Source organism: Macrobrachium nipponense, chromosome 36 (genome assembly GCF_015104395.2).
Source record: "Macrobrachium nipponense isolate FS-2020 chromosome 36, ASM1510439v2, whole genome shotgun sequence".
NCBI classification, from domain to species: Eukaryota; Metazoa; Arthropoda; class Malacostraca; order Decapoda; family Palaemonidae; genus Macrobrachium; species Macrobrachium nipponense.
The window spans coordinates 52977156-52992155 of NC_087220.1; positions in this window are offsets into that span (position 1 = coordinate 52977156).

Below are 15000 nucleotides of genomic sequence, written 5' to 3' on the forward strand. Positions count from 1 at the left end.
ACACGCACTGATCTTCAGAGAGAGGATCATAGCAACAAAAGGAACAACAACAACAACAACAATAATAATAATAATAATAATAATAATAATAATATCTACCTTCTCGTCTCTTCTTTATATTAATAAATGCAAACATTAATTCTTCGCCTATACATTATCTATCTATCTATTTACCCCCTTCTATCTACCATCGCAGCAAACATGACCACACGGATCCTCATATCCAGCAGAGGAAACGTCCAGGATTTTATAAACTAAATATCCAGCTCAAATCACCTGGAAAGTTTCGTGACCGATGGCGAAATGAATTTCCCAGCGTAATCCCCAATGCAAGACCCTTTCAGTCTGGACGAAATGTTAAAAATTGTTGTGATTTAATTTAGAATCGAGATGAGATGTGAAGTTTTTGCATTGTAAATTCTGATATGTATATATATGATATTATATATATATATGCGTGTGTGTGTGTGTGTACATAACCTACATATGTATGTAATATATATATATATATAAATATATAATATATTTAATATATATATATACATTATATATATATATATATATATATATATATAGATAAATAATAAAAACAAATATTATTTATATATATATACATGTTAAATAATATTTTATTAATTAAATTCAATTGTATTTTATATATTCTAATATATATAATTTTATTTCATTATAATATATGTATATATTTTATATATATATATTACATTTATATTATATATATATATATATATATATATATATATAATAAATACAATATATTACTAGTATATATATATATGGTAAAGATTTGTTAATATTCAATATGTATTTTTATATTCAATATATATATTTTTTATATTCATTAATATCTAATGCTATATATATAATATAACATATAAGATTAACAATTTTCTATGTTATAAAACTGCGAACTTTAAAGAAGAAACTTACATCCGATTGTATGATAGCTATAGTAGATTCACATCAACCGTGCATTTGATGTCTAAGCCAGTCCCTTACGACGCTCCTGATTGGCTATTGATAAGCCTGTCACAGGGCTGGAAACTCTCAGTCACTCTCGAGAGTTCACAGAAGCAGGATGTATGTTCCCCCTGAGGGATACTTTTGAAAGACGTATCCCTCAGGAGAGGTGGAACATACATACTGCCCATGTGAACTCTCTAAGGAGACTGAGAGTTTCCAGCCCTGCGATTGGTTTATCGACAGCCAATCAGGAGCGTCGTAAGGGACGGGCCTAGACATCAAATGCACGGTTGATGTGAATCTACTATAGGCTATATTCTCATCTAAACTGATATCTATGAAAAGAAATATGAAATTCAAAATGCCAAGAAAGCAGACAAGTAGTATTTTAATAATGAAAACAACGGGAGAGAGAGAGAGAGAGAGAGAGAGAGAGAGAGAGAGAGAGAGAGATGACCTTGCTGGGGCATTCTTTTGGTTTCTTAGGGAACGTACCTACATCAATCTCTCTTCGTCCAGTCTGGGGATCGAGTGCTGGTCATTCATTTTGTGAGCTGAGGGAAATACCACAAGCGTTACAAGGGCGCAGAGAGAGAGAGAGAGAGAGAGAGAGAGAGAGAGACAGAGAGAGAGAGAGAGAGAGAGAGAGAGTGAAGAAGTATGAAGAACTTTCTGGAAATTTTTACTGCACAGAGGCTTAACCCTCTCTCTCTCTCTCTCTCTCTCTCTCTCTCTCTAAATAAATAAATAAATAAATAAATAAATATAAATAAATAAAAAATAAATAAAAAAAAAAATAAATAAAAATAATTACAATGTAATTATATATATATATATATTTATATATATATATATATATATATATATATAATTTACATTCAATATACATTACATCAGCATATTCAGCCATCTCCTATCCCTTACCAGCAGCATCAGCAACAACTGGCCGCCGACCCCTCCCTTGAGAGGAAGCTGGGAAGATGCCCACATCTCGATCAGGAGGTCCTTCAAGGGGCCCCCCATGTCCCAAATTTCCACACCATCCATCACGGGCCAGAGCCTAAATTTCTTCCAGCACGCGAGAACTCTCACACACGTGTGATGCCGGAGTTCTGGAGTCAATTCAAGAGAGGGAAGATGATTCTCGTTCTTTGTAGATAAGTATACGTGTGTATATATATATATATATATATATATATATATATGTATATATATATATATATATATATACATATTATATATATATATATATATATATATAAGATATATATATATATATATATATATATATATATGTATGTATGTATGTATGTATAACGGAATCACGAAAGTTTGGAACGTGATAAATTCATAAATAAAGGTATAAGCCACGAAGGAAAAATAAACAACGGAGTTTCTGCAAGAATTTTCGACTTAACATCCTTTACTCAGCTGAGTAGTAAAGGACGTTAAGTTGAAAGATCTTGCAGAAACTTGGTTGTTTATTATATCTTCGTGGCTTATACCTATATATATTATATATATATATATATATATATATATATATATATATATATATATATATATATAGTCTGATCACATCACCGTGATTCATATAGTATACGTATTAAGCTACAAATGTCCTTTTATACCTAATTTGCTCTATCTCAGAATGAATATATTTTCATATATGTTAACTGAAGGGGAATTTTTAGCTGATAATAATTTCGTCGGCTCCCGGGTGCGAACCTAGGAACCAACAAAGCAGGACGTGGTGGCTGAGTGGTTAAAGGCGCTTCACTGTACTACGTCCTAATTTCTTCATTCCTAGGTTCGCGCCCGGGAGCCGACGAAATTATTATCAACTAAAAATTCCTTTTCAGTTAACATATATGAAAATATATTAATTTTAAAGTAGAGCGAATTAGGTATTAAAGGACAGTTGTAGCTTAATGCGTGTATATGTGTATGTATGTATATATGTATATGTATATATATATATATATATATATATATATATATATTAACTTTATCACTTACACAAATGTTCCGTGCATTAATGCAGTCATACATATGTAAATATGTATTATATACATATTACATAATATATATATAATATATATATATATATAGTATATATATACATACACATTTAAAATGTCTATATACATATAGTACATACAATATATATATAGATATATTTTATACATTATATATAACATATACTACATACATACATATATATCTATATACATATATGTTACGTAGGTTAATGGAAAGGTTATATTAAAATATTATTGTATTATAGGCTCACGGTAATGTAAGGAATAATATAATCTTTCTTTTAAATTTTAATAACAATAATGACAGTGACGATAAAGATATACACAATGGTGATGGGAATAGGGGTATGGAATTTAGGCCAAAAGCCAAGCGCTGGGACCTATGAGGAAAAACTGACAGTAAGAGGGTTTGAAAGGTGTGATAAGAGGAAAACTTCGTAGTTGCGCTATGAAACAACTGTTAGAGAGGGCGGGAAGTCATATGGAAGAACGGGAATATGAACGGAGGTACAGCAAAGGGAATGAAAGGGGTTGCAGCTAGGGGCCGAAGGGACGCTGCAAAGAACCTTAAGTTTGGTTTGGTTTGTATGGCGTTTTAACATTGCTTGGGACCAGTGGTTATTCAGCAACGGGACCAACGGCTTTACGTGACTTCCGAACCACGTCGAGAGTGCACTTCTATCACCAGAAATACACATCTCTCACCCCTCAATGGAATGCCCGAAAATCGAAGTCGCGGCCACCGAGGTGGCAGGCAAAGACCATACCAACCACACCACTGAGGCGCTGCAAAGAACCTTAAGGAACCCCTACAGTGCACCACGTAAGATGCACAGACGGCACTAACCCCCTACGGGATACAGTGATGGTGATGATGATATTAACAGTCTCACACTGTAACTGAACGCCATTATCGATGCAAAACTAAAAAATGGTAACTGGACTTTCCCTTGGCGAATCCAACTTTCTATAAATTTCCCCGGCGATTTTTATTTCTATAACTTCGGCTCGAAATCCCCTTTGGGAGGCAAAGTTGATTGGCGCTGGTGGTACCCAGTGATTGAGACTTTCTGCATTTTTTTTTATCGATTTTTTTTCTGGTTCTCTTGTTTTTGCAATAGATGAACTTTTATCATTCTGATCTTCGCTTCCTATGATTTGTGAGTGAGGTCTTCCTTAAGATATTCATCGGTGTCCCGATGGTATTTGTTAGTTTACCACTCTCTGTCTCTCACGCTTTATATATATATGTATATATATATATATATATTATTATATATATATATATATATAGATATATATATATATATATGAGAGAGAGAGAGAGAGAGAGAGAGAGAGAGAGAGAGAGAGAGAGAGAGGACTAACCCTAAGGTATCTCTGTTATACCTAAACTGTGAATGTCATACTTGATCGTTGGTCAGCCCTTGTGGTTCATAGCCAGAATGGAGACAGAGTACCAAATGTAACTAATCAGTTCTCCGTCAAATATACAGCATCATATAATAACTCATATCTTCGTACTATTCATAATTCTCATCGTATCCCCTATTCTCTCTCTCTCTCTCACGATTCATGATTCTCATCATATCCTCTACTCATTGCTCTGCCTCCTTTCTCCTAGTAATTACGAGGACTCTCTCTCTCTCTCTCTCGTTCAAAAGCGCCAATTTCCGAGATTTTACATCACCTGGATATTCCGCGCAAATCAACCGACGAGTCATACGTGATATCAAAATGAATTTCCCGGCGTAATCTCCACCTAAGTCCCTTTGGAGGATGGATGAAATGTTAAGGACGCTACGATTCGTTTCAAAAGCGAAATGGGATGTCATGTTTGCAATCGATGGTAATATTTAACCAAATGTTCTTCTCAAAAACTAGTAATTAATCATTTCAAAAAGAGGGATTTGATTCGATTTATATGGATTTTTGACATTATGCCAAGTATTGGGGCAACGAAGGCCATTCAGCGCTGAAACGGAAATTGACAATAGAAGGTTTGAAAGGAGTAACAGGAGGAAAACCTCAAAGCAGTTGCACTATGAAACAATTGTTGGGAGAGGGTGGACAGTAAAAGGGTAGAAAGAGAATATGAACGGAGGTACAGTAAAAAGGATGAAAGTAGTTGCAGCTAGAAGCCAAAGGGCCCTGCCCCCCTATGGGATTTAAAAAGAGGGAGCTTCTAGTTAGTTCAATTAGATCTATGCTTGTGATTTCATGGCACACGAATGCTGACACTTCCGGTGTCATATTTGATATTTCTGAAGACAAATAAAACAAGCACAAAATGCGCCGAATCGGCGCAATCGAGTTTCTGTACAGCGTATAATGCTGTATGAAATTCTCAGCAACGGTCCATGAAACTTTCAGCCGCGGTCAATGAAACTTTCAATCACGGCCCGGTGGTGGCCTGTGTTGGTACCTGTAGCGATCATGACTAACTTTTACCTTAAATAAAATAAAAACTGCAGAGGCTAGAGGGTTTAAAACTGGTACGTTTGATGATTGGAGGTTGAATAACCATTATATCAGTTTGTAGCCCTCTAGCCTCAGTAGTTTTTAAGATCTGAGGGCGGACGGACAGACAAAAAGACATTTTCATAGTTGTTGTTTTTTTTTTTTTTCCCGAACAGAGGTCGTGTTGAGGGGACTTAGTACCAGTATGTAGCTCAGTTAGGGCAAGGAAGGTTACAGTTATTTAAATAAGTTTAGCGTGAATTTAAAACAGAAGAAAGAGACTTCGACACTTCTGATATTATATTTGATTCTTATAAAAGCGTATCATAAAAATAGATCCGTACTCATATTTACCCGTGCTGAGGTCGCTTTGTGACCGTATGTAGCCCAGGCCCGAAAAAGGCTAGAAAAGGAAAGGCGGGGAAAACATAAATAAGAGACAACTTCCAAAGCTTTGCAGGGAATGGAAAGGAACGGATACTGAACCACTTCCTAAAATAAACAGGAATAAAATTGGGAAAATTTAATCAAACAAAAACAATACGACATAACCTTGACACAATGGCTTAAATTAAGAACATAGACTGAAAATTCATTTATTCAAATATTTAAAATATTTGTTACTTGTTGTCTGGTTTGTGTAAAAAAAAAAAGAAAAAAAAGAGGATTTTTGCCATCGCATTTCCTAAAGGCACCGACGATATCGGACAAAGATCAAAGGTTGAAACATTTTAAAATGTTAAAAAAAGACAAAAAAAAAATCTACGGCACAGGATACGGGGCATATCAAAAAGGGGAGCCGATAAAACCCCGTTAAAAAGGTTCCTCCCAAAATAAACATGGCCCATCACCCCTACCTCCATCCCCCTTCTCCTTGCAATGTCCCCTACCTATCTACCTACCTCCCTCTCACTGCTTCATACCTGTCAATAAGGTTTCCTTTTCCTCTGCAGTTTTTTTTTTTTTGCTTCTTATCTTGCAGCTGCCTTTTCCCATTCCCTATACATATTCGGCCTTGAGGGGTAAGGACGTTGGGGTAGGAGTAAACAGTGATGATGTTAGAAATAAGAGGAGAGCAGAATAGTAATGTGATGATTATGAAAATGTTGCATCAAATATTTAAGACATTCCTCCTCCTCCTCCTCCTCCTCCTCCTACTCTTCTTCTTCTTCTTCTTCTTCTTCTTCTTCTTCTTCTTCTTCTAAGTGGTAAACATACAAGTAGAAAATAAAACAAATCCAGATTAGATTTCAAATCGTAATCCGCAGAATCGGAGAAGAGAGGGAAAAGTGATTAATTAATTTACCAAAAAGAAAATCTATGATAAGCAAACACCAAATGATAGCATTTTAAACATGGGATATTACCCGTGATATTTACTTTTGGACCCTTATTCCTTACTCTTCCCGAACAGTTGATCTTTAGAATCAATTTATTGGTCTCTCAAGAGGGCAACACTGGACAGTTGCCATTTAATGGATCACGCGATAACGCCTTTAACAATTGCGCTATTTTGTTGTAACGCACACCTAAGAGAATGATATGGGAAAGCCACATAGCAACTATATTTAAGACCAACAATTTATGATCATAGCAAAATGCCTGCACAGAACTAGAAACAAGAGAATGGTTTGGGATAGTCATACAGCAACTATATTCATCACGAACGAGATTATGGCCATAGCAAAATACCTACACTTAACTAGACAAAAGAGAATGATTTGGGATAGTCACATATAGATACTATCTTTAACACCAGATGAATAGCTGACACAAGAGAACGACTTACGAAAGCCACAAGGTTAATATGGTCATATAGCAACTATATTTAACACCAACATTACATAAATGACACAAGAGAACGACATACGAAAGCCACCCACAAGGTTAATATGGTCATATAGCAACTATATTTAACACCAACATTACATAACTGACACAAGAGAATGACATACGAAAGCCACAAGGTTAATATATTTAAGACCACCAATGATATGACAGATGTTCTTTAAAAACTAGTAAACTGAACTAGACTTTCGAATCTTAACTCCAGCGACCACCGATTCACAGATGGACTTTAGGTTAAACTCCCTCGACAATATGCGAAAGTTGGACCCAAAATCCCTCAGCTGGGACAAAAGCTGATTGCTGCTGGCGGTCGTTGGACTCGATTGCGATTGGGACTTTCTGCTTTTGATTGCCTCCGGAACCGATTTCTCCTCGTTCCGCAACAGATGAATATTTCTGATTTCCAAGTGAGATTCTCGTCAAGGTAATGTTTGTATCTCTCTCTCTCTCTCTCTCTCTGAAAGCTGTCAGTCACTCCTGGAAATATATCGACTTTTCTCTTTTGCAAGTGGGGTCTTCACCAAGGTTCTCTACAGTGATCTGACGGAAATGTTTCTCTCTCTCTCTCTCTCTCTCTCTCTCTCTCTCTCTCTCTCTGAAAACTGTAAGTAGCTCATTTAAATTTAACTATATTTTTCATTTGTAAGTGAAATATTCAAGGTTTTTCGCATTTATCTTCTACCAATGATTGTGTGCGCTCTCTCTCCTCTCTCTCTCTCTCTCTCTCTCTCTCTCTCTCTCTGAAAACTGTAAGTAGCTCATTTAAATATAGATATTTTTTATTTGCAAGTGAAATTCTCAAGTTTTTTCACATTTATTCTGCTAATGATTGTGTTTCTCTCTCTCTCGCTCTCTCTCTCTCTCTCTTTCTCTCTCTCTGTATTAAAACCATCAGTCATTCATATACCAATTATAAAAACACTATAAAACTGCAAATCACTCATGTATTAGTTATAGGACATTGCAAATATTGTCATATTATTTGCTCGTATACCAAAGGAAAATGAGCTGACCACAAGAAGTCAGAAAGTCTCTTACCAATTCTCTTATGTAAATGCTTAACTAAATTCACATCTGGATAAACTCCAAACCTAAAGTAGGAGAGGAAAAAAAAGGGGAAAATGTTGGCTGTAATGAGGCATAACTATACAAGTGATATACCTCTCCACCGGCCACAAAAGCCAGTCATAAAGATCCCTCTTGCATTGCTGTGGTCAATGAATCGGATGCTCATTTCATCCAAGGTCTCTCTATGGATGCCAAGTCATGTTGGTGCCAAGATATCGAGAATTTTTTCATAGGAAAAATTTGAAGAGTTCGTCGGGAATTTCTTTCACGGGCGATTGTCATTCGACGGGAATTTAATTCATTTGTTATTGGTTATTCGACGCGAATTTGATGAATTTGTTCTAAATAATTCGACGTGAATTTAATGAATTTGCTATAAATAATTCGACGTGAATTTAATGAATTTGTTTAAATAATTCGACGTGAATTTAATGAATTTGTTATAAATAATGCGATGTGAATTTAATGAAATGGTTATAAATAATTCGACGTGAATTTTATAGCTATTATAAATAATTTGACGTGAATTTCTCCATTGTTACATGAAAAATCGTCAGGGATTCCCTTAATTTACGATAAAAATTCTATTGGAATTTCCTCAACATATAACGAACATTCGTCAGGAATTTCTTAAATGTGTGATGATAATTCGACGAAAATTTGATTTCACGCATAACGAAAATTCGCCATTTCTGTCAAGTATAATGAAAATTCACATGGCATTGCTTTCGTGCAAAAATGATATATAATTCGTCAGGATACTCTTTAAAGCATGACGAAAATTCGTTAGCAATTTTCATTGTACATAATCAATATCACATAGAATTTATTTATCGAATTCCATTAATGTATAATGAAAATTCGTCGAGAATTCCATTAATGTATAATGAAAATTCGTCGACAATTTCATTAATGTATAATGAATATTCGTCTAGAATTCCATTAACGTATAATGAAAATTCGTCGAGAATTCTATCAATGTATAATGAAAATTCGTCGAAAATTCCATTAATGTATAATGAAAATTCGTCGAGAATTCCATTAATGTATAATGAAAATTCGTCGAGAATTCCATTAATGTATAATGAAAATTCGTCGAGTATTCCATTAATGTATAATGAAAATTCGTCGAGAATTTCATTAATATATAATGAAAGTTCGCACTGATCTCCTACAATTCATTACGAGAATTCGGTGGGAATCGCTTGAACGCCCGAGGAAAATTCCAGTCAGGGGAGAAGGCCGCTAAATATGTACTACGCTGGAAAGAGATAAGAGAGACACTTTCACAACTCTGAAATTCCCGGGTGCCCGGCTTAATTACCCCCTAAGACCCCTTCCTCTTTTTCGAATAGGTTTTTAATGACCTATTTTGCTTCCAGCCTTAAAAGCAGGTGGCTTCTCTCTCTCTCTCTCTCTCTCTCTCTCTCTCTCTCTCTCTCTCTCTCTCTCTCCCTTGACACCATTCATGATTCTCATCATATCCTCTACTCATTCGCTCTGCCTCCCTTCTCCAAGTAATTACGAGAACTCTCTCTCTCTCTCTCTCTCTCTCTCTCTCTCTCTCTCTCTCTCTCTCTCTCTCTCTCGTTCAAAAGCGCCAATTTCCGAGATTTTATATCACCTGAATATTCCGCGCAAATCAACCGACGAGTCATACGTGATATCAAAATGAATTTCCCGGCGTAATCTCCACCTAATTCCCTTTGGAGGATGGATGAAATGTTAACGACGCTACGATTCGACTCAAAAGCGAAATGGGATGTCATGTTTGCAATCGATGGTAATATTTAACCAAATGTTCTTTTCAAAAACTAGTAATTTATCATTTTGAAAAGAGGGATTTGATTCGATTTATATGGATTTTTGACATTATGCCAAGCACTGGGGCAACTAAGGTTATTCAGCGCTGAGACGGAAATTGACAGTAGAAGGTTTGAAAGGAGTAACAGGAGGAAAACCTCAAAGCAGTTGCACTATGAAACAATTGTTGGGAGAGGGTGGACAGTAAAAGGGTAGAAAGAGAATATGAACGGAGGTACAGTAAAAAGGATGAAAGTAGTTGCAGTTAGAAGCCAAAGGGCACTACCCCCCTATGGGATTTAAAAAGAGGGAGCTTCTAGTTAGTTCAATTAGATCTATGCTTGTGAATTCATGGCACAAGAATGCTGACACTTCCGGTGTCATATTTGATATTTCTGAAGACAAATAAAACAAGTACGAAATGCGCCGAATCGGCGCAATCAAGTTTCTGTACAGCGTATAATGCTGTATGAAATTCTCAGCAACGGTCCATGAAACTTTCAGCCGCGGCCAATGAAACTTTCAGTCACGGCCTGGTGGTGGCCTGTGTTGGTACCTGTAGCGATCATGATTAACTTTTGCCTTAAATAAAATAAAAACTGCCGAGGCTTAAGGGTTAAAAACTGGTACGTTTGATGATTGGAGGTTGGATAACCATCATATCAATTTGTAGCCCTCTAGCCTCAGTAGTTTTTAAGATCTGAGGGCGGACGGACAGACAAAAAGACATTTAGTTTTTTTTTTTTTTTCTAACCCGAACAGAGGTTGTGTTGAGGAAGGTTACAGTTATTTAAATAAGTTTAGCGTGAATTTAAAACAGAAGAAAGAAACTTCGACACTTCTGATATTATATTTGATTCTTATAAAAGCATATCATAAAAATAGATCCGTACTCATATTTACCCGTGCAGAGGTCGCTTTGTGACCGTATGTAGCCCAGGCCCGAAAAAGGCTAGAAAAGGAAAGGCGGGGAAAACATAAATAAGAAGCAACCTCCAAAGCTTTGCAGGGAATAGAAAGGAACGGTTACTGAACCACTTCCTAAAATAAACAGGAATAAAATTGGTAAAATTCAATCAAACAAAAACAATACGACATAACCTTGACACAATGGCTTAAATTAAGACCATAGACTGAAAATTCATTTATTCAAATATTTAAAATAATTGTTACTTGTTGTCTGGTTTGTGTAAAAAAATAAAATAAAAAAGGATTTTTGCCATCGCATTTCCTAAAGGCATCGACGATATCGGACAAAGATCAAAGGTTGAAACATTTTAAAATGTTAAAAAAAAAGACAAAAAAAAAATCTACGGCACAGGATACGGGGCATATCAAAAAGGGGAGCCGATAAAACCCCCATTAAAAAGGTTCCTCCTAAAATAAACATGGCCCATCCCCCCTACCCCCATCCCCCTTCTCCTTGCAATGTCCCCTACCTACCTCCCTCTCACTGCTTCATACCTGTCATTAAGGTTTCCTTTTCCTTTGCTGTTTTTTTTTTTTTTTTTTTTTTTTTTGCTTCTTATCTTGCAGCTGCCTTTTCCCATCCCCTATACACATTCGGCCTTGAGGGTAAGGACGTTGGGGTAGGAGTAAACAGTGATAATGTTAGAAATAAGAGGAGAGCAGAATAGCAATGTGATGATTATGAAAATGTTGCATCAAATATTTAAGACATTCCTCCTCCTCCTCCTCCTCCTCCTCTTCTTCTTCTTCTTCTTCTTCTTCTTCTTCTTCTTCTTCTTCTTCTAAGTGGTAAACATACAAGTAGAAAATAAAACAAATCCAGATTAGATTTCAAGTTGTAATCCGCAGAATCGGAGAAAAGATGGAAAAGTGAATCACCAAGTTACCAAAAAGAAAAACTATGATAAGCACACGCCAAATGATAGCCTTTTAAACATGGGATATTACTCATGCTATTTACTTTTGAACCCTTATTCCTTACTCTTCCCGAACAGTTGATCTTTAGAATCAATCTATTGGTTTCTCAAGAGGGCAACACTGGACAGTTGCCATTTAATGAATCACGTGATAACGCCTTTAACAATTGCACTATTTTGTTGTAACGCACACAAGAGAATGATATGGGAAAGCCACATAGCAACTATATCTAAGACCAACAATATTATGATCATAGCAAAATGCCTGCACAGAACTAGAAACAAGAGAATGGTTTGGGATAGTCATACAGCAACTATATTCAACACGAACGAGATTATGGCCATAGCAAAATACCTACATTGAACTAGACAAAAGAGAATGATTTAGGATAGTCACATATAGATACTATCTTTAACACCAGATGAATAACTGACACAAGAGAACGACTTACGAAAGCCACAAGGTTAATATGGTCATATAGCAACTATATTTAACACCAACATTACATAAATGACACAAGAGAATTACATACGAAAGCCACAAGGTTAATATATTTAAGACCACCAATGATATGACAGATGTTCTTCAAAAATTAGTAAACTGAACTAGACTTTCGAATCTTAACTCCAGCGACCATCGATTCACAGATGGACTTTAGGTTAAACTCCCTCGACAATATGCGAAAGTTGGACCCAAAATCCCTCAGCTGGGACAAAAGCTGATTGCTGCTGGCGGTCGTTGGACTCGATTGGGACTTTCTGCTTTTGATTGCCTCCGGAACCGATTTCTCCTCGTTCCGCAACAGATGAATATTTCTGATTTCCAAGTGAGATTCTCGTCAAGGTAATGTTTGTATCTCTCTCTCTCTCTCTCTCTCTCTGAAAGCTGTCAGTCACTCCTGGAAATATATCGACTTTTCTCTTTTGCAAGTGGGGTCTTCACCAAGGTTCTCTACAGTGATCTGACGGAAATGTTTCTCTCTCTCTCTCTCTCTCTCTCTCTCTCTCTCTCTCTCTCTCTCTCGTCTCTCTCCATCTATCTCTCCTCTCTCTCCTCTCTATTTTCCTATCCTCGATGAAAAAACTGTAAGTAAGCCTCCAATTTAAATATAGCTATATTTTTTATTTGCAAGTGAAATTCTCAAGTTTTTTCACATTTATTCTGCTAATGATTGTTTCTTTCTCTCTCTCTCTCTCTCTCTCTCTCTCTCTCTCTCTCTCTCTCTCTCTCTCTCTCTCTCTCTCTCTCTCTCTGTATTAAAACCATCAGTCATTCATATATCAATTATAAAAACACTATAAAACTGCAAATCACTCATGTATTAGTTATAGGACATTGCAAATATTGTCATATTATTTGCTCGTATACCAAAGGAAAATGAGCTGACCACAAGAAGTCAGAAAGTCTCTTACCAATTCTCTTATGTAAGTGCTTAACTAAATTCACATCTAGATAAACTCCAAACCTAAAGTAGGAGAGGAAAAAAAAGGGGGGAAATGTTGGCTGTAATGAGGCATAACCATACAAGTGATATACCTCTCCACCGGCCACAAAAGCCAGTCATAAAGAGCCCTCTTGCATTGCCGTGGTCAATGAATCGGATGCTCATTTCATCCAGATCTCTCTATGGATGCCAAGTCATGTTGGTGCCAAGATATCGAGAATTTTTTCATGGGGAAAATTTGAAGAGTTCGTCGGGAATTTCTTTCACGGGTGATTGTAATTCGACGAGAATTTAATTCATTTGTTATTGGTTATTCGACGCGAATTTGATGAATTTGTTCTAAATAATTCGACGTGAATTTAATGAATTTGTTCTAAATAATTCGATGTGAATTTAAGGAATTAACTATAAACAGTTCGACGTGAATTTAATGAATTTGTTATAAATAATTCGACGTGAATTTAATGAATTTGTTATAAATAATTCGACGTGAATTTAATGAATTTGTTATAAATAATTCGACATGAATTATAAATAATTATAATTATAAATAATTTGACGTGAATTTCTTTATTATTACATGAAAAATCGTCAGGGATTCCCTTAATTTACGATAAAAATTCCATTGGAATTTCCTCAACATAAAACGAACATTCGTCAGGAATTTCTTAAATGTGTGATGATAATTCGAGGAGAATTTCACGCATAACGAAAATTCGCCATTTCTGTCAAGTATAATGAAAATTCACATGGCATTGCTTTCGTGCAAAAATGATAATTCGTCAGGATATTCTTTAAAGCATGACGAAAATTCGTTAGCAATTTTCATTGTACATAATCAATATCACATAGAATTTATTTATCGAATTCCATTAATGTATGATGAAAATTCGTCGAGAATTTCATTAATGTATAATGAATATTCGTCGAGAATTCCATTAACGTATAATAAAAATTTGTCGAGAATTCCATTAATGTATAATAAAAAATTTGTCGAGAATATCATTAATGTATAATGAATATTCGTCGAGAATTCAATTAACGTACAATGAAAATTCGTAGCGAATTCCATTAATGTATAATGAAAATTCGTCGAGAATTTCATTAATATATAATGAAAGTTCGCACTGATCTTCTACAATTCATTACGAGAATTCGGTGGGAATCGCTTGAACGCCCGAGGAAAATTCCAGTCAGGGGAGAAGGCCGCTAAATATGGACTGCGCTGGAAAGAGATAAGAGAGACACTTTCACAACTCTGAATTTCCGGGGTCCCAGGCTTAATTACCACCTAAGACCCCTTCCTCTTTTTCGAATAGATTTTTAATGACCTATTTTGCTTCCAGCCTTAAAAGCAGGTGGCTTCTCTCTCTCTCTCTCTCTCTCTCTCTCTCTCTGGCTTTAGTGCAAAAGTGGTAGGATCGATGCTCGATTCCCGGACGAGGGAAGTACGGTATATGCCGCTTT